The following is a 19,348-nucleotide window of genomic DNA, read 5'->3' as shown; positions in this document are numbered from 1 at the left end:
AACAAGTAAAGATGAAAAATAGAATATATGATATTGAAAAACGAAACCAAGACTGGTAACTGCAAGTAGATAGGGAGAGACAACAGTCTTGTGGGTAAACACATCAAGGAGGTTTATGGGTTGGTGATGGAAATAGTTGAGAGAAAGAGTAGGAAGGAGACTAAACTCTTATCTGCAACTGGGCTTACAATTCCAGCTAAATTCATGTTGAAGGATTACAGCCATACATGTAGGTGGCAATTGTAAAATGGAAGGTAAGATCACTTGACACAAAGAGATGAAAGATTGAGAGACCAGGGTGTTGGCTAAATATTATCCAGGGAAATGGCAGAAGGTGGCAGGAAAAGGGGGCCTGTAAGCCAGATACTTATGCTTTTGATGAGTGTGGGGTGAGCAGCCAATGAATAGATGGCAGCTGGGAGAGGAATTACGGCTGATGTTAAAAAGTAAATACATGTACTTAAGAGTGAAGAAGTAATCATTTAGATACATAGTGGAGAGTTACAAGGACACCAACTACATCTCAAGATGGTTTCTGGAAGAATAGTCTTCTCTTGAGAAAGTTGCCGGAAGCATTATCTTCAGAAGAAAGTCAAGTTTCAGAGGGCATGATGGAAGGATAGTGTTAAAGAGGAACATGGAGGGGCACCTGGGTGGCTCAGTCGGTTGAGTATCTGACTCTTGCTTTCGGCTCAGGTCACGATCTCAGGGTTGTGAGATTGAGCCCCGCATCAGGCTCTGGACTTGGTGGGGAATCTGCTTCTCCCTCACTCTCTCTCTCCCTTTGCCCTTGCCTCTGCTTGTTCTCTCTTTCTCAAATAAATAAAAAAATCAAAAAAAGAAAAAAGAAGAAGAAGAAGAAGAAGAATAGAAGTTTAAGAAAAAAATGTTATTTTCAGACAAAAAGGGGCAAGAGGAAAAGTAGATAGCCCAAGAGATCCCATTTTGATTGTTGAGCAAGAATAACAGATTTGGCATGTTGTGTTAAACTTATTTCAAGGTCCTAAGGGGGGGAAAACAAAACTGGAATTTGGGAGTTTCTTGTATCAGTGCCTTTAGGCAACATTAGTGAATACATAAAGGAGAAAAAACAAGAAACTACACAAAAGTCTGGGACAGGCCTCCTTTCTCCATGATTTTTTTTTTTTAATTTGTGTTTATATGAGGTGCCTGGGTAGCTCAGTTATTGAGCGTCTGCCTTCAGCTCAGGTCGTGATCCCAGAGTCCTGGGATGGAGCCCCGCATTGGGCTCCCTGCTCGGCAGGAGGCCTGCTTCTCCCTCTCCCACTCCCCCTGCTTGTGTTCCCTCTCTCGCTGTGTCTCTGTCAAACAAATAAAGAAAATCTTTTAAAAAAATTGTGTTTATGCTAAAGCCCTGTGCAGAATACCTCCGGTCTTTCCCATTCTCCAATGCATTCAGGACACAGTGGCCAGAGAATCCTCCATTATTTTTTATACTTTGTTTTCAACCAGCTCAAAAATCATCACTGTCATGCCATGAAGTCGAACAGTAAAACTTTCAAATATTCTAGCTAGGCTGGTCATGATTAGGCCCGTCTTCCAGCTGCCATGAATTGGGGAAAACCAAGGGCAGGAAAAGTAAAGTGTCACTTGGGTTTCTTTTGAGTGGGATGGAATGGATGAGCGGGATCGTTTAGTTGTGCAACAGCCGTAATTACAGACATTTGTAACAGTGTGTAACAATGAGGTTTTCCATCATGTCATATCAAGAGTTAGGTCTTGAAAAGGAAGCAAATTATTGCATGATCATCTGCATCTTGTTGATATGCAGCAGGGGGTTAATGCTCAGACTCCCCTTCATATGTTGAGAACATCTGTAGGAAAGACAGCCTTCATTATGGCAGACCACAGCGAAGCGCAATAAAGTTTTAGTTTCAATCCAAGCGAAATTAGAGACGTCAACCAAATGTTTGCTATTAATCTATACAGCCTGATTTGCATCTTACTGTACCACATGTTAGTGTTTCTCCCAATTGGCATTGCCTGATCATGATAATTTGAAATTTACTGAACATCAACAGTGAACTCAGCAACATGCAGAACGTAATGATGGAGAGATTGCATGGGCAGAGACTTTAGGCAGTGTGAAAAGCAAGCAGAGAAGTAGGGACAAAAGTTGATGCAAAACATTTAATTGGGAATGATTCCTTTTATTACCCTGCAAGGAACTTGAAGAAGTAATATTAAAGATTACGAAACAAACAAACAAAATTCGGAGAAAAGTTTACAAAAGTCAGCTTCTCATTCTGTCAAGAGAGAAGGCACGTTGTCCTGGCACAGCCACTAAAGACCACACTGTTGGGTGTAACTATAATTCTTTTCAGTAAGAGCAGGCACATTAAGCATACGTTTGAGCATTAACTTAGATATTCATATATGAGAACTCTTCTTCATATGAGTTAGAAACCTCAGAAGAATGGAGAGTTAATATTATATTAAAATTGCCACTTAAACCAGTCTCATTTTCCGTAGCAACCATGGGATGAACAGCATGAAAATCGAATGATCTTCAAGTTCCAAAAAATGTGCAAGTCTCAAAGATCGATGAATGATATATTTATGCAAAATTACACTGGATACATATGTAAATCATTCCTCATTGATACCATGTCATCAGAGCATGAGGTGGACTCAATCGTTGATTTTTCCAGATAACTGAAATTCCTTACATGCATATTGAGGTAAGTATAAGAAAAGCATTTGAGATGCATCCCAGAAACAACGCCAAGTATTTTGTAGAGTTTAAAATAATCTGACAGGTTGGATTTTAATTTTTTTACATTGCAGGAGAAAAAATGGGGTCAAAGATGAGTTAGGACATATTAGGTTGGTAAAAGGAAGCGTTAACATTTGAATCTAGTTCTGCTAGCACCAAAATTCACACAATTTCTGCTATACCATAACCTCCCAATTCAAATAATAAAAACTAAAAGCAAATATTTTTATAAATAATCGGTTTAAGCAATGCAGCTTTGTCCATATGGGAGGTAAGAACACTGTCCTATGTGCATAATGAACTGTAGTGTTCCATGGCATGTTCAATGTGTATATAGACTGGTTTAACTCTAAAATAACATTTTTATAAAACGTTATCTCTAAGTAGAGTAGAAATATAATTATAGGGGCGCCTGGGTGGCTCAGTCAGTTAAACTTCTGCCTTCAGCTCAGGTCATAATCTCAGGGTCCTGGGATCGAGCCCCGCATCAGGCTCTCTGCTCAGTGGGGACTCTGCTTCTTCTGCCCCTCCCCCCGTTTGTGCTCCCTCTCTCTCTCTCTCACACATGCTCTCTCTCTCTCAAATAAATAAATGAAATCTTTAAAAAAAAGAAATATAATTACAAAAATCATGGCAAATTTGGGTTTTCTGTAATTCTAGGCAATATTAACTTCCTGCTAATCGTTTTAAGTGGAATCTGTATACGAAGACCATTTTCCTGCCATAAGGTACTGATATTTTCACCAGTGTCATTGCATTTATAAAAAAATCAACTCAGTGTTTTACTAACCCCTTCAATAAGAGGTTAGTAATGGGGCCTTTTGTAAGATTTACTTATCAATTAAATATCCAATCCATGGGGTTGGGAGTATCAGAGATAATTTCATGGTCAAAAAGAATTATTAAATGGCACACAGCTATATTTTTGGCTATTCCATTCTGGGAGTTATTGGGGATTTTACATTTACATGAGTTACACTTTTAAAAAAAGTGGCGTAGGAATATTTTTAAACTTGTTAGTGATAAAGAAGGAAAACAGCTATTGACAAGTGAGAATAAGCACTCACCATATGGATTCTAACATTTTAATTATTTTGTTCTTTTTCTTTTTAAAGCAACTCTTAGTGGTAATAATTTTTCTACTAATTAAAGACCAGCTGCTACTTAGCAAGCTAGACACCCAATTAGGAATCCGAAACCTGCTGAACAACCTTTACTGCCAGCCAGGTAGCTGAATCACCTCCTGTCACCGGCATGGAATTGATTATTTTTTGTTTTGTTAAATGCATGATGTTGTCACACAAAATGGATCTCCAGAATGTTTTTCTCACAGAAGAGTTGACCAATCTGACATCCCGTTCAATCTCATTTTTTGAACAAGCCTGAGATCTGTAACAAGGTCCTTCATCTATCTTTGGAAATATAATTATGGAATAGCTGTGGGGAACTATATTTTGCAGGAAAAAAAAAGAAACTTGAGGGCACCTGGGTGGCTCAGTTGGTTAAGCAACTGCCTTCAGCTCAGGTCATGATCCTGGAGTCCCGGGATCGAGTCCCGCATCGGGCTCCCTGCTCAGCAGGGAGTCTGCTTCTCCCTCTGACCCTCCCCCCTCTCATGTGCTCTCTCTCTCTCATTCTCTCTCTCAAATAAATAAATAAATAAAATCTTAAAAAAAAAAAAAGAAAGAAACTTGAAAAACAGAAGGTAACCACTCACCACAGTTCAATATTACTTCGCGATTGAAGATGAGATAATGGTATTATGCAAAGGTTTTTATAAACTCAGAAAAAATTACCAAAAAAAAGATAATTATATTTCTACATATAATGAAGAAGCTTTGTTTTGAATATCAATGATTTTTTTTTTTTGCCTAGGAATTCCTTAAATAATGGAATGAATGGTGTCCAGATATATTATCGACAAACTTTCAAAGTACAGTTTTATTGTATGCACCATGTTTTTCTTCAGAGCTCAAAACAGTTCATATTGCAAAACAGTCTTCCAAATTGCTGGAAGAAATACACACCCAGGGCTGATATTATTGGAAGTTTTAAACTAAAATATAATACACAAAAAAATTGTTTCTCACTATTTTAAGTAGTTGCTGGTCAAAACTACAAGTAAATAAATCAATTTGAAATTCAGAGGTACTTGATCATGCATGACAAATTAACATTCTTTAATTCATAAAGAGAATTCTGAACATTTTCTAAGAATTGTCCAATGCCTGGTGAATCCCCAGCTGTTAGACACCTTAGAAATTGGCAAAAGGACAGTTTATGAGTCACATTTCTCATTGTATTGAATAATTCTTAATGGGCTGGAAGAGCTAACGCTATGACAGGGGTGTCAGACAGTACTCAAGAGGTACCACCATCTCCCACTGCTTCCTTTGCTGTGGCAACTTTCTGCAGCCTTGCTTCTATGCTCTAAGCACAGTGGGTGCTCAATAAACATTGTTGATGGGCTGCCATTACATCTGCTGTGAATGAAACATCCCAGGATCCTCTGGCAGCAATAGCAAATGGTGAGGACATCAACTGGGCATCATGGGAGTGGAAGTGTTAAAGCTCTCAGCAGGTTCTAGCTCTGACTCCGCAAGCCTGGCGTTGGTTTGGAAGAGATATCATGAGGAGTGGCAAACTAGAGCATATTCTGACTCTTTCTTGGGTGCGGGGTATAAGTGGTATTTAGGATATGAGTTACGGTTGAGCCTTCACCGGGTGCCTCCTGGGACAGATGCTGTGGCCAGAAGGCACTTTCTTGAGCTGAGAATTTATCTGCTCAATGCTGACTATTGTTTACACTAGAAATTGAAATTGTCTTTGTCAGATGTGCCAGCAGGGAAAGCAGTGGTAACTGGAAGTCAACTTTTATTCCATAATTCTTTAAATCTCTATAATGCTCTCATAGCAATTTTCTAGAAGACCGGTCAGATCATGTCAAATAGAGCTTAAACACTTTAATTACCTTCCATTACTTTCAACATCACATTTAGGGTCTTTAGCGTGGCACACTAATCCTCTGAGCTGGCCCTTACCTACTTCTTTTAAATTTCTTGTCTGACCCAGATCTCCTTGAATAATATATTATCTATTGAGCATGTACAATTTGCTAGGTGTTCTGCTATGTACTTTGCATACGTAAACTCACTTAATTCTCAAAATAACCCTGTAAGTACTATATTATCATCACAATCACAAGTTTTTAAAGATAAAGACACAAAGAGGTGAAGTGATTTGCCCAAGGTCATGCAGATAGTGGAGGTGAGATTCTAACCCAAATCCATGCTCCTGGCCACCATGCAACCTCCCATAGAAGCCCATCGGATTGCAAACATCCTTACCTTTACATTTGCTCTTCACTCCATCTTGAATGCCCTTCTCCATGGCTGATGGGGCTCAGCCTTCAAGACTCAGCTAAATAATTCCTTTCCTTATAATCTCTGATATTTCAAAACAGAGTTGCCTACTCTCCCCTTTTTACTAATACTAGACCTTGGTTAAAAAAAAAAAAAAAAAAAACACACCAACCTAGCCACAAAGAATAGCTACCACTTCCACCACAACAGTAGCAATAATAATTACCATGTATCTATCATATACTATGGCACTTATTATGCACTTAGCATTACCCTCTACCAACTTCCATCCCTACCATAGCACTCTACAATAGCATGTATAGCCAGGCTAAGTGACTTGCCCAAGGATGGGTAGATAATGGATGACAGAGCCAGAATCCAATTCCAGGTCTGCCTATGCCAAATATGGGACCCCTTGTGAAGAAGTTAAGAATTTAAGATGGCCACAGCAGAGCATAAACCAAGTGTGGGCTCTTTTAAGCATGAATACCTGTGTGGATGCACTGGATGCCTACCCATTAAGTCATCCCTGGCAGGAACCACTGGAAACACCACTAAGTAGTTATACATCAAATTACAGTATGTTACTGACTTTCGGACTGAGGTACACAAATGGATATGCTAATATTGAACTATTCTTGCATTTCCAGAATAAATTTCACTGGTTTATTATGTACTTATTATTTTTAAGGTAATGCTGGATTTTACTTGTTAATGTTTCATTTGTAATTTCACATCAACATGCCTACATGCTATTATTATCAGTATGCATATTAAATTTAATACACTTCATTAAAAGCATTTTAAAATTTTTCCATCTGAAAAACATAAGTAACCTTATGATTATGATGATCTAGTCTCCAGTGTCAGAATTCCTCATGAAAGCATCTAGATGTGGTGCTATTTTAAGTAGTGTTTCTTTAAAAAGTGTTCTTTCTTTCATGGGAATAGCTTGGTTTAACTATTTCTAAATAGATAAAATAGGAAATTTTCTAGTAAAATTTAGTAAATTTTATTTTCATTGTATATTTTCCCTTTATCTAGGTTCTCAAATATATTTGTATGGATCCATACAGTAATTTCTCATAGTTTTCTAGATTGTTTCTGTTTCAGTGGCTATGGCCCTTTATCATTTATCAATTTGTAAATTTGTACTTTCTCCTTTTCTCTTTTTATTAGGCTACCTAGTGTTTTTGTCTATTTTATTTTTTTCTTTCCAGATAGTCATTTGACTTGTTTATTCAATTTTTTTCTGTTTTATCCATCACTAACCCTGTTCTTACATTTTTTTCTTAAATCTTTGCATTTACTTTTATTTTTCTCACACTAGCTCTTAAATTGGATGTTTTCAATGCTTTATTTTATCTCCTTGCTTTTTTCATTTTTATTTTTTAAAAATTTTACAATTTTGAATTCTATTTTATCCTCCCCCCTATAGTTGTATAACAGAGACTTTCCCCAAGATGGAAGGGCTATTTTTTTCTTATTATTAATTATAGTTTCATTGTATTATGATAAAAGGATATTATTTGCATCATTTCTACTTTAAGGAACTACTAAGGCATTCTTTGTTACTTAATATATGATCAATTTTATAAAAAGTAAATGAGTGCTTTAATAAGATATCACTGTCTCATTATTATGATATAAATAAGATATTTTGTATTATAAACACATAAAGTTTCTTTTTATTTGGCTTTTTAAGTTTGTAATTCCAGTTAGTTAACATACAGTGTTATATTGGTTTCAAGTGTAAAATATAGTGATTCAACAATTCTGTACATCACCCAGTGCTCATCATGACAAGTGCACTCCTTAATCCCCATCACCTGTTTCATCCCTCCCCCCACCCACCTCCCTTCTGGTAACCATTAGTAGTTTGTTCTCTATAATTAAGAGTCTGTTTCTTGATTTCTTTCTCTCTCTTTCTCCCCCTTTATTTTGTTTCTTCCACATATGAGTGAAATCATATGACATTTGTCTTTCTCTGACTGAATTATTTTACTCAAATTATACTCTCTAGCTCCATCCATGTCATTGCAAATGGCAAGATTTCATCTTTTATTGCCGAATAATATTATATATATATATATAATATTTATTCTTTATTCATCAATCAATGGACACTTGGGCTGCTTCTATTTCTTGGCTACTGTAAATAACTTTACTATATACATAGGAGTAGCCTATGTATCCCTTCGAATTGGTGTTTTTTTAATTCTTTGGGTAAATACCCAGTAGTATGATTATAGAATCATAGGGTAGTTCTATTTTTAACTTTTTGAGAAACTCCATGCTGTTTTCCACAATGATTGCACGAGTTTGCATTCCCACCAACAGTGCACGAGTGTTTCTCTTTTTCCACATCCTCTCCAACACCTTGTGTTGTTTCTTATGTTGTTGATTTTAGCCATTCTGACAGGTGTGGGGTGATATTAAGCATGTAAAGTTTCACATCTAAATATATACCAACACATATCAATAAAATCTACTTTAATACAGTTATTTTGATCTACTATATCCTTACTTATTTTTGTTTGCTTGGCCTTTTTTGGACTAAACATAGTGTTTTAAAGGTTAAAGTCTTTTATGTGTTTCTGTTGATTTCTCCTTGCACCACCTGCAGCCTCTGCTTTATGTAATTGCTGTTATGTCTGGCCAGGACTAGCACACTAGCACAAGGGCTCAGAGGCCCTTCCTCCACCCCTGGAGCAATGTCCTCTGTCCACCAAACCCGTATAAGGAGGTTTGATCTGAACACTAAAAGCAATATAAGTGGGGTGTCCCTGAGAATGCTACTGCCATTGTCCATGGGAAAGATCCTTAATGAAAGGGCTATTTTAATACCAGAGTGAAGTTCCACTGTTATATAGAGGCTGGGGTTTCAGCTCTTCCTGTTTAACTAGAAGCTCTCAGTGAAGTCAAAAGAAAATTCAGAAGTCAGGAATGTGCATTTGCAGAAATGAGACAATCTTTTTTTTTTTTTTTAAGATTTTATTTATTTATTTGACACAGAGAGAGAGACAGCAAGAGAGGGAACACAAGTAGGGGGAGTGGGAGAGGGAGAAGTAGGCTTCCCACTGAGCAGGGAGCCCGATGCGGGGCTCGATCCCAGGACCCTGGGATCATGACCTGAGCCGAAGGCAGATGCTTAACGACTGAGCCACCCAGGCACCCCACGAGACAATCTTTTATTGAGTTGGGGGTATGTGGCCCAGAATCCTTGAACCCCTGCGCTAGTTGAAGCCAATCACACCCTCTCCCAATTATCCAATCAAACACTAGTTTAGGTACAGCTGAAGGGACTTGGCAGATGGCATCAAAGTCCCAATCCTTGAATTAATCAAAAGGTCTGCTGTCCAGAATTAGCCTGACTCAATCACATGTAAGATTTCTCACCAGCCCCCCTTTTCAGTGGAGGATACCAGGCAGGATTCAAAGAGAAGATCAGATGTGTGTCCAAGATCACAGATGAAGTGGGGATACTAAGAAACAGTACTTGTATTAAAAACCAGGGCCTTGGGCGCCTGGGTGGCTCAGCTGGTTAAGCGACTGCCTTCGGCTCAGGTCATGATCCTGGAGTCCTGAGATCGAGTCCCGCATCGGGCTCCCTGCTTGGCAGGGAGTCTGCTTCTCCCTCTGACCTTCCTCCCTCTCATGCTCTCTGTCTCTCATTCTCTCTCTCAAATAAATAAATAAAATCTTTAAAAAATAAAATAAATAAATAAAAACCAGGGCCTTGATGCTCAGTGCCCACTGTGGGTGGTGGCCATTTCCTAGACATCAGGGCCAATTTCTGCCCCTAGGGCCTCTAACTCCTCTCTACACCAATATATTCACTGTCAGGAAATGTGTCAATCACTCTTCTGTTCTCTCCTCTCTTATCTTAGCCTCTCCATCAGTCTTTCCTCTCAGTTTGGCTAATAGTATCATAACCTGTCCCAACATGCCATTCTCTCTCTACTCCAGACTCATGTTTCCTGAAGCCTTGATCTTCTCCCTAAAATATTTTTTTTGCTACTACAGAGCCTGTAGTGACTCCTTATTATCTACTGGTAGAACTCCACTAGTTCCAGGGCTCAGCAAAAACTCCCCTTGGATCCCATTCATCTCATGATTTCTGACTTCTCTTCCTCAAACCTCTTTTCTGTTGACAGCTATCTCTACCCAAGAACACTGATATCATTACATTCCTCTCCATTCCTTCCAGATTCCCTTTCATTCCAAAATGTTGTCTGTATGCATTTTCCTAAGTTGTATTTCATGTTGGTAATGAAAAAAATATTTAAAATTGGTGATTTTCTATCAGCTTACAAGTTTCCTCTCATATCCTTGAAAATAGAGGCAGCTCTAAATCACAGTGAAATGCACATCCCTTTATGAGACCAATATTGACCCTTGAGGAGGAAAGTCAGGGACCAGGGTGGAAAGCTTTGCTCCTTGTTTATGGAAAGGCACCTCCTGAAATCTGGTTGATTGAACTCTCTTTCTCTTTCTCTCTCTCTCTCTCTCTGTTGTCTTCAGCCTAGGAAGGTGGCTTCTCTTACAGTGAGAATCACTGTGTGTGTTTGTCTCCATAGCCTTGTCTCCTCTGGTGTCTCAGCTTTACATGACACCATTTAGGTAGAAATTGCCATAGTTTCTTGGGGTTCCCGCATGGTTCAGTCTGGTAAGCATTTGACTCTTGGTTTTAGCTCAGGTCATGATCTCAGGTGAGACTGAGCTCCACATTGGGCTCCGGGCTTAGCGGGGACTCTGCTTGGGATTCTCTCCTTCTGCCCCTCTGCCCACTCGTGTGTGCGTGCAAGTGTGCACACACGCAGGCTCACTCTCAAATAAATAAATTTTTTTAAAAGAAAAATACCATAATTTCTCTCTAACATTTCTCCTTTCTCAGTCTCCCTTATTTCATAATATTTGTCTTTATTTTTCCTTTTGTCACTCAGAAAGCTGTAAAGACTCCATTTTTACCTTGGAAAATAAAATACTTCCTGGGGCACCTGGGTGGCTCAGTCTGTTAAGCGTCTGCCTTCAGCTCAGGTCATGATCCTGGGGTCCTGGGATCAAGCCCCACATCGGACTCCCTGCTCAGTGGGGAGTCAGCTTCTCCCTCTGCCTCTCCCCACAGCTTGTGCTCTCATTCTCTCTCAAATAAATAAAATCTTTAAAAAATGATTTAAAAAAATAAAAATAAAATACTTCTTAGTCATTTCCTTGGTCCATCAGCAACTATCACAAGCTTTCACAGTCACCCACACTTTTAATCTGTGATTTTCCTTCACACAGGAACACCCAGGATCACTTTATACTTTCATTAACTTCAAATACTTTTCCTCTCAAGATTCTACCCTGTTTCCCTTCTCATTTCAAAATTAATCCAAGAAATTTCATAGAAGAATGTTTTACTAAGACACTATGAAAGTTTCTCCTAGGGGCACCTGGCTGGCTCAGTGGGAAGAGCATGTGACTCTTGATCTTGGAGTCCTGAGTTGGAGTCCCACATTGAGGGGTAGATATCGCTAATAAATCAATCAATCAATCAATCAATCAATAAAATAGAAATTTTTTTTAAAAGAGAAAAGAAAGTTTATCCTAAATTAGAAGATTTTTCCCTAAGGTTTGAGACTTAATGCCCAATTTCCTCATTTTTAGAAAGACAAACTGCACTGAAATTGTGTGAAATTATTTCCTTTAAATCCACATGCTCATATATATAAGTGTCAGATCCCAGGAAGTCTTTCCTTGATTAAACCCTGGTCACCTGCCTCGGGCCCAAGAGATTCCGTGAGAGCTACCAACGTTTTGTCAGGAAGCAAAAGAAAGTCTCCTGCCCATCATATCCTTTTTAAAGAGTAATTTCACCACTTTGATGATACCTTAGAACTACCAGAAACCTTCAGAACTACTGATGCTTAGGTCCCAAACTTCATTATCAAGTGAGAATCTCTGAGAAATTACACTTATCAGGATAGTCGTCTTCAGGCTGTTCTAATCTGCAGCCTGGGTGTGACTCAGAGTTACTGAAGTCTCCACCTGCCTGGAGCATAGAGAGGTGGATATGGACAGAAGAGGCCCCTGCACTCAGGGGCAGCTCATGGCAAAATACACACTGTTCCTCTAAGAGAGCAGATCTCAACCCAGGCTGCACGTTAGAATCACCAAGGTAGTTTTTCAAAACACAAATGCCTAGGACCCAGCCCAAAATAATTAAATCTGAATCACGGAGGTTGGCCTTTGAAATGCCTGCCAGCTGATTCCGTTATAGAATCAGGGCTGGGAAGCTGTTTTACAGCTGAATTCACTTGTAGGCAGGCGCCATGATTTTGCTGAGTTTATAAACTAGTGGGAGAGATACACTTTACTAGAAGTTATGTTGACCTGTAGAAAGTGTTAGTCAAGGTTGAGGACAGAATGACAGGGAAACACCTCTGAGGGATGTCGCAGTCCGGGAAGGCCTCTATGAACAGGGTGACTCCCAGAGACCCAGGTGAGGAATATGAGCCAGCTTGATGAGGGCACTAATGGGGGATGGAAGAGGAGCAGTCATATCCACTACCTTAAATAGTGGCCGGACCTCCCATCTGCTTCAATGACTGCCAGAAGCAGAGAAGGGTAAGCACATTTCAACATTCTGGGACCTCCTGACACTCCTGAACTCCAGCAGGGCAGAGAAAGCACCAGCTTTCTGCAGGCCCTTCTGCTGCAAAGAAAAGTCAAGAATAAAAATGGAGGTGAGTTGAGAGGGAGTCTGCTTCCTGGATGTTTGTGGGAGGATAGCTGGGTTGTCTTCATTTTACTTCATAAACATTTTTATAACTGTTAAAATTTGTGCCCTGCAAACTTCTCTGTTCTTTACAAATATGAACTATTTTCACCCTCATAGCAAGCCTGATAGAAGGTGTTATTACCATACTCATTTTACAGAGAAGGAAACTGAGGCATGGTATGGTAATTACCTTGAACAGGGATCCACAGGTGTCCTTTCAGAGCTGGGAATAGAAACCCAGCACTGTGGTACCTTAACTGCTTGCCTATTGCCACTTCTCAACTGTTTGGTGGTATGTCCCTTTACAAATTCCTGATTTTAAGGGAATTATGTGTCTGCTTTGATATTTTATCTTGTAATTTTCAACTCTGCAAGTTCCATTTAGGTTGTGTCTTCCTATTATCTCGTTATATTTCTGTTTCCTTTTATGTTTAACCATAGAGAGTCCGTTTTTCATGCCTGTTTTAAAGTCCTTTAGCAATTCTACCATCATTTTGGGGGTGGGGTGGGGGGCGTGTTGGGTGTCTATTGGTTGATTTCCCTGCTAGTGGTGAATTGTATTCGTTTCATCGCACACCTGGTAACTCTAGGTAAGAGCTGGTAGGAGACCAGCATTGTGCATTTTAAATTGAGTGCTGAGTATTTTCTGTTCCTTTAAATAAAGCTGGGCTTTGTTCTTTGATGCCATTACTTGGAATATTGATGCTTTGGAGAATTGTTTTGAATATGTGTTAGTTGGGACTGGGACAGGCTTCAGTCTGTATAATTTGGCCCCAATGCTGAGGCAGTTCCCTCTGAGAGCTCTATTTCAATCCTCTTGCACTTAGGGTCTTTGCACTCTGGCTGCCTGGGACACTGGGATTCTTCCTGGCCTTGAGTGACACCAGGGAACTATTTATATGCTGAGTATTTGAATATCTGCTTCAAGGTGTTTTTGTCTGCATGACGGTTGATTTTGAAGACAAATTTTCACCTGAAGTAATTTCTCATCTTACAAATTTTTATGTTTCCTTTGTATGGATGTTGTCTGCCATTTTCTGTTCATGTAAAAATTTCCTACTTTCCTTGTGTACAACCCCTCCTCCAATAAATAAGTTACTACAGATGAATAAAACTGCATTTTATTTATACCAATAGAAGGGTTTCTTGTACTAAAAAACCCAAATCCCTCACTCCTATAATTTGAGGAAACAAGATATTTCTTTTTTTTTTTTTTCTTTTTCTTTCAAGGGAAATACTTAGTTTTGAAAATTTGCCCAAGGTCAGTACTTGTACCAAGATTCTTAACCAATATGCTAAATGAGCTCTCACATTTGGTAAATAGGAAGGAATGTGACCTACATTAAAGATAACTGATTCTTAGCCTCTTTTCATAGAGATGTAAAACTAAGATCTTGTATGGCTAATTAGTATTTTTCTTCCTAAAAGTTAAAGAAAAACTATTCTGACACTTGTTAAAACAGTACAGCAGATTTTATTCCAGACAGTAGGAGTAGAGAAATTACTTGTTTTATCTGAAGTTCAAAAATAAGAGATGAGGATATCAAGGGAAGGGATAAAGATCTTGACCAAATATTAAGGGTGGGTAATTCTCACTGAACTGACTCAGCAGTGTTCTTGGTAAAGGCAAGCCAAAGTCTCCCTTGAGAAAAGGGATCAAAGAAACCTAACTAAAGTTTGCTTAAGAAAACAAGTAAGATATGGATTATAAGAATTAATACTGTTAAAATGTCCATATTACCCAAAGCCATTTATAGATTCAATGCAATCTCTATCAAAATTCCAGTGACATTTTCCATAGAAATAGAAAATCTTAAAATCTGTATGGAACCACAGGAAACCCCAAATAGTCAAAACAATCTTGAGAAAGAAAATCAAAGCTGGAGGCATAACACCTCCTGATTTCAAACTATATTACAAAGCTGTGGTAATCAAAACAGTATGGTACTGGTATGCAAATAGACACATAGACAAATGAAAAAGAACCGACAGCCCAGAAATAAACCTTGCATATATGGTCAACTAATCTTTGGCAAGGGAGCCAAGAATACTTAATGAGGAAAAGATAGTCTTCAATAAATGATGTTGGGAAAACTGGATAACCACATGCAGAAGAATAAAATGGATTCCTAACTTACACCACTCACAAAAATTCACTCAAAATAGATTGAAGACCTAAAAATGAAAACTGAGACCATAAATCTTCTAGAAGACCTGGTGAAAGCTTTTTGACCTTGGTCTTGGTAGTGATTGTTTATTATCCCAAAAGCAAAAATAAGTGAGATTACACCAAACTAAAATTCTTCTGCACAGAAAAGGAAATCATGTACAAAATGAAAATGCAACCTACAAATTTCCAAATCACATATCTGATAAGGGGTTAATATCCAAAATATATAAAGAAGTCATACAATTCAACAGCAAAAAAAAAAAAAATCCAATTAAAAGTGGGCAGAGAAATTCAATAGACATTTTTTTAAAAGTCCCGCAAATGGGCAACAGGTACATGAAAAGGTGCAACATTACCAATCATCAGAGAAATACAAATCAAAACCACATTGAGATATAACCTCACATCTGTTAGAATTGTATTATCAAAAAGACGAGAGAACAAATGTTGGCAAGAATATGGAGGAAAGAAAACCATTGTGCACTACTTGTGGGAATGTAAATTGGTTTAGGCATTATAGACAACAGTATGGAGTTTCCTCAAAATTAGGAACTAGAAATACCATGATTTAGCAATTCTTCTAAATACATAACCAAAGGAAATGAAAACAGGCTCTTGAAGAGCTATCTGCCTTCCCATGTTCATTGTGGTATTATTCACAATAGCCAAGATATGGAAATAACCTGAATGTCCATCAACAGATGAATGGATAAAGATGTGGGGAATGTGTGTGTATATACTTATACATATAACATTCTATTGTATATACACCCACATATATACAATGGACTGTTATTCAGGCATGACAAAAAAGGAAACCCTGTCGGGGTGCCTGGGTGGCTCAGTCGTTAAGCATCTGCCTTCAGCTTAGGTCATGATCCCAGGGTCCTGGGATCGAGCCCCACATTGGGCTCCCTGCTCTGCGGGAAACCTGCTTCTCCCTCTCCCACTCCCCCTGCTTGTGTTCCCTCTCTCGCTGTGTCTCTGTCAAATAAATAAAATCTTTAAAAAATAAAAAAGAAACCCTGTCATTTGTAACAACATGATGAAACTTGAGGAAGTGATGCTAAGTGAAATGTCAGAGAAAGACAAATACAGTATGATGTAATTTATACATGGAATATAAAAAAGCCAAACCTCTCTTGCCCAATGCTGCCAACATGGTGTTCAGGTGCTTTGTGGAGGTTGGCCAGGTGACCTACATCTCCTTTGGACTTCATGCAGGGAAGCTGGTTGAGATTATAGATGTTATGGATCAGAAACGGCCTTTGGTTGATGGACCTTGCACTCAGGTAAAGAGACAGGCTTTGCCTTTCCAATGCATGCAGCTCATTGACTTCATCCTCAAGTGCCCACACAATGCCAGCCAGAAGTATGTCTGACAAGCCTGGCAGAAGACAGATACCAGTTCAAAATGGACAGCCACAAGATGGGCCAAGAAGATGAAAGCCAGAGAAAGGAGAGCCAAGATGACAACTTTTGATCGTTATGAAGTCATGAAGGCCAAGAAAATGAGGAACAGAATAATCAAGTTTGAAGTTAGGAAACCACAAAAAAGCAGCTCTCCTGGAAATCTCCCCCCCCCCCCAAAAAAAAGCACCCTCTGCTAAGGGTGCAGCTGCAGCAGCTGCTGTAAAGGTTCCAGCAAAAAAGATGATTGCTGCAGGCAAGAAGGCTCCAGCCCAGAAGGTTCCTGCCCAGAAAGCTGTAGGCCAGAGGCAGTGTGTCTAAAGTCTCAGAAGGGTCAGAAAGCTCCAGCCCAGAAAGCACCTGATCCAAAGGCATCTGACGATTTCTTATGCATAAAAGCATAAGAGGCTATTATAAATAAGTAATAAAGGTTCTTACACACACACACGCACGCACGCCAAACTCCTAGAAACAGTAAGAGTGGTGGTTACCAGAGGCTGGTGGGTAGGACAAAATGGGAGATGTTAGTCGAATGGTATGAGCTTCCAGTTATAAAATGAGTAAGTTCTGGGGATTGAAGGTACAGCATGATGATTATAGTTAATAGTACTATATTATGTACTTGAAAGTTGCTAGGGGAGTAGATCATAAATGACAACAAAAGAAATAGTAATTACTTGACATGATGGAGTTGTTAGCTAACACTATGATTGTAATCATTTCATTATCTATGTGTATGAAGTCAACATGTTGTACACTTTAAACTTACACAATATTGCATGTCAATTATATCTCAAAGCTTAAAAAAATAATGTTTGACGGAAGTAGTCTGTCAAAACCATCAAAAAACTTAATTTCTACTTTTAAAGACAATGTCACTTTTTCATTCACAGTAGACAACAAATTGAGTGCAGAAAGAAAATGCTATAGGTAAATGAGATCTTAATGAATACATATTAAAAGCAAAAATAAAGAGTTATAATAATCAAGATGGAAAATTGAACTCTAAAGAGTTTAGATAGTACATGAATCAATTTATTATTGAAAAGGTTTAATTTCTCTTAAAATTATCATGAAATTATAACATTAGCATTGCTATTTGTTGACATTTTCTTATGTCAGATTTTCATTTTTCTATGAAAAGTTAATTTCGTTAGAGCTAGTATACATAATTGGCATCCTACTTTAATAAACTCAAATCTAGGTCTTTAGACCTTCTTTTTATTTTTAAACAAATCTATAGAAAAAAATTACTTAGTTCCACCAAAAACTTGTCTATTTATAGGTTAACAACAGGAATAAGACCATTTCAAATATTAAAAGTTATAGTTATGTATTTATTCAGAAGGAGAATACAGGTGTAAAGTATTTAAGTGACTGAAAAAAAGCCTTATGTTCTACCTTTCCCTATGAATTTGTACATTTCACTGAAGTTGACCAAAATGTTGGTAAATAGTCTTAACAGTATCTTTTTATGTTTGAAATTTCCTTTTATCTCTTATTATGTCTAGTTTAAAAATTACTATGTCTTTTATTTTTCCTAGCTATAGCACCAAAAGTGTGCCTTTTTGATATATTTTTGTAAAACAAGTTTCTTAGATTTGTTCATCCATATGATATATTTATTTTGTCATTTATTTACACTCCTATTTTTAGTATGTATTTCTTATAATCTCTTTGGACTTCTTTTGATTTCAAGCTTCAGATGGATATTACGCATTAGTTTGCAGCCTTGTCTCTTTCTACATATATGTATGTAAAATTTCTCTAAATATAACTTTTTCTGAAAATATTTAGGTATATAAATTTCCATTAAAGCAACACTTTAGTTGAAACCTATGTCTTGATACATAGGTTTTTTATTACCCCTTTGTTCTAAGTGCTTTTAAATTTCTATTATGATATTTTCTTTAAATCCTGAATTATTTAGCAATGTATTTTGAATTTTTTAACACTTATAGGGTTTTTCTTAGCTATTTTTTAAAATAAGCATATATATATACACATACATATATACATATATATACACACATTTTTTTTTTCTTTTAGGGGGTGGAGGTGAGGGGCAGAGGGAGAGAAAGAATCCTAAGCAGGCTCCATACTCCGCACAGAGCCCAATGCGGGGCTCAGTCTCACAACCCTGAGTTCATGACCTGAGCAGAAATTAAGAGTTAGACGCTTAACCAACGGTGCCACCCAGGTGCCTCAAAAATAAGCATATTTCTTAATTGCACTGGCAAAAACCATGATGTGTGATACCTTCACTTTCTAATATGTTGAGGCTAACTTTCAGGCTAATGTATGATCCATTTTTAAATGATCTATGTGTGCGTAAGAAGAATATGTAATTGTTAACTTTGACATGCAGAATTCAATATGCTTGTACTAAGCAAGACCTCTGTAGATCTTAAATGTTTTTTGTTTTTTTTTTAAGATTTTATTTATTTATTTGACAGAGAGAGACACAGCGAGAGCAGGAACACAAGCAGGGGGAATGGGAGAGGGAGAAGCAGGCTTCCCGCCGAGCAGGAAGCCCGATGTGGGACTCGATCCCAGGACCCTGGGATCATGACCTGAGCCGAAGGCAGACGCTTAACGACTGAGCCACCCAGGCGCCCCAAGACCTCTGTAGATCTTACATATTCTTTTTTTTTTTTTTTAAAGATTTTATTTATTTGAGAGAGAGAGAATGAGAGACAGAGAGCATGAGAGGGAGGAGGGTCAGAGGGAGAAGCAGACTCCCCGCTGAGCAGGGAGCCCGATGCGGGACTCGATCCCGGGACTCCAGGATCATGACCTGAGCCTAAGGCAGTCGCTTAACCAACTGAGCCACCCAGGCGCCCAGATCTTACATATTCTTATTCAGAGGTGGAAGTCAAGTGTATACCTACACCCCAACAAAC

At 38.2% G+C, this 19,348-nt stretch overlaps 1 pseudogene; it reads left to right on the top strand.

The window, feature by feature from the left end:
* The first annotated feature begins 16,148 nt into the window (after positions 1-16,148).
* Positions 16,149-16,849, top strand: LOC118010904 (annotated as a pseudogene).
* The last annotated feature ends 2,499 nt before the right edge of the window (positions 16,850-19,348 follow it).

The sequence above is a fragment of the Mirounga leonina genome, unplaced genomic scaffold, assembly GCF_011800145.1.
Source record: "Mirounga leonina isolate KUSES-001 unplaced genomic scaffold, KU_Mleo_1.0 Mir_129, whole genome shotgun sequence".
NCBI classification, from domain to species: domain Eukaryota; kingdom Metazoa; phylum Chordata; class Mammalia; order Carnivora; family Phocidae; genus Mirounga; species Mirounga leonina.
This window is presented reverse-complemented; position numbering and strand designations above follow the sequence as displayed.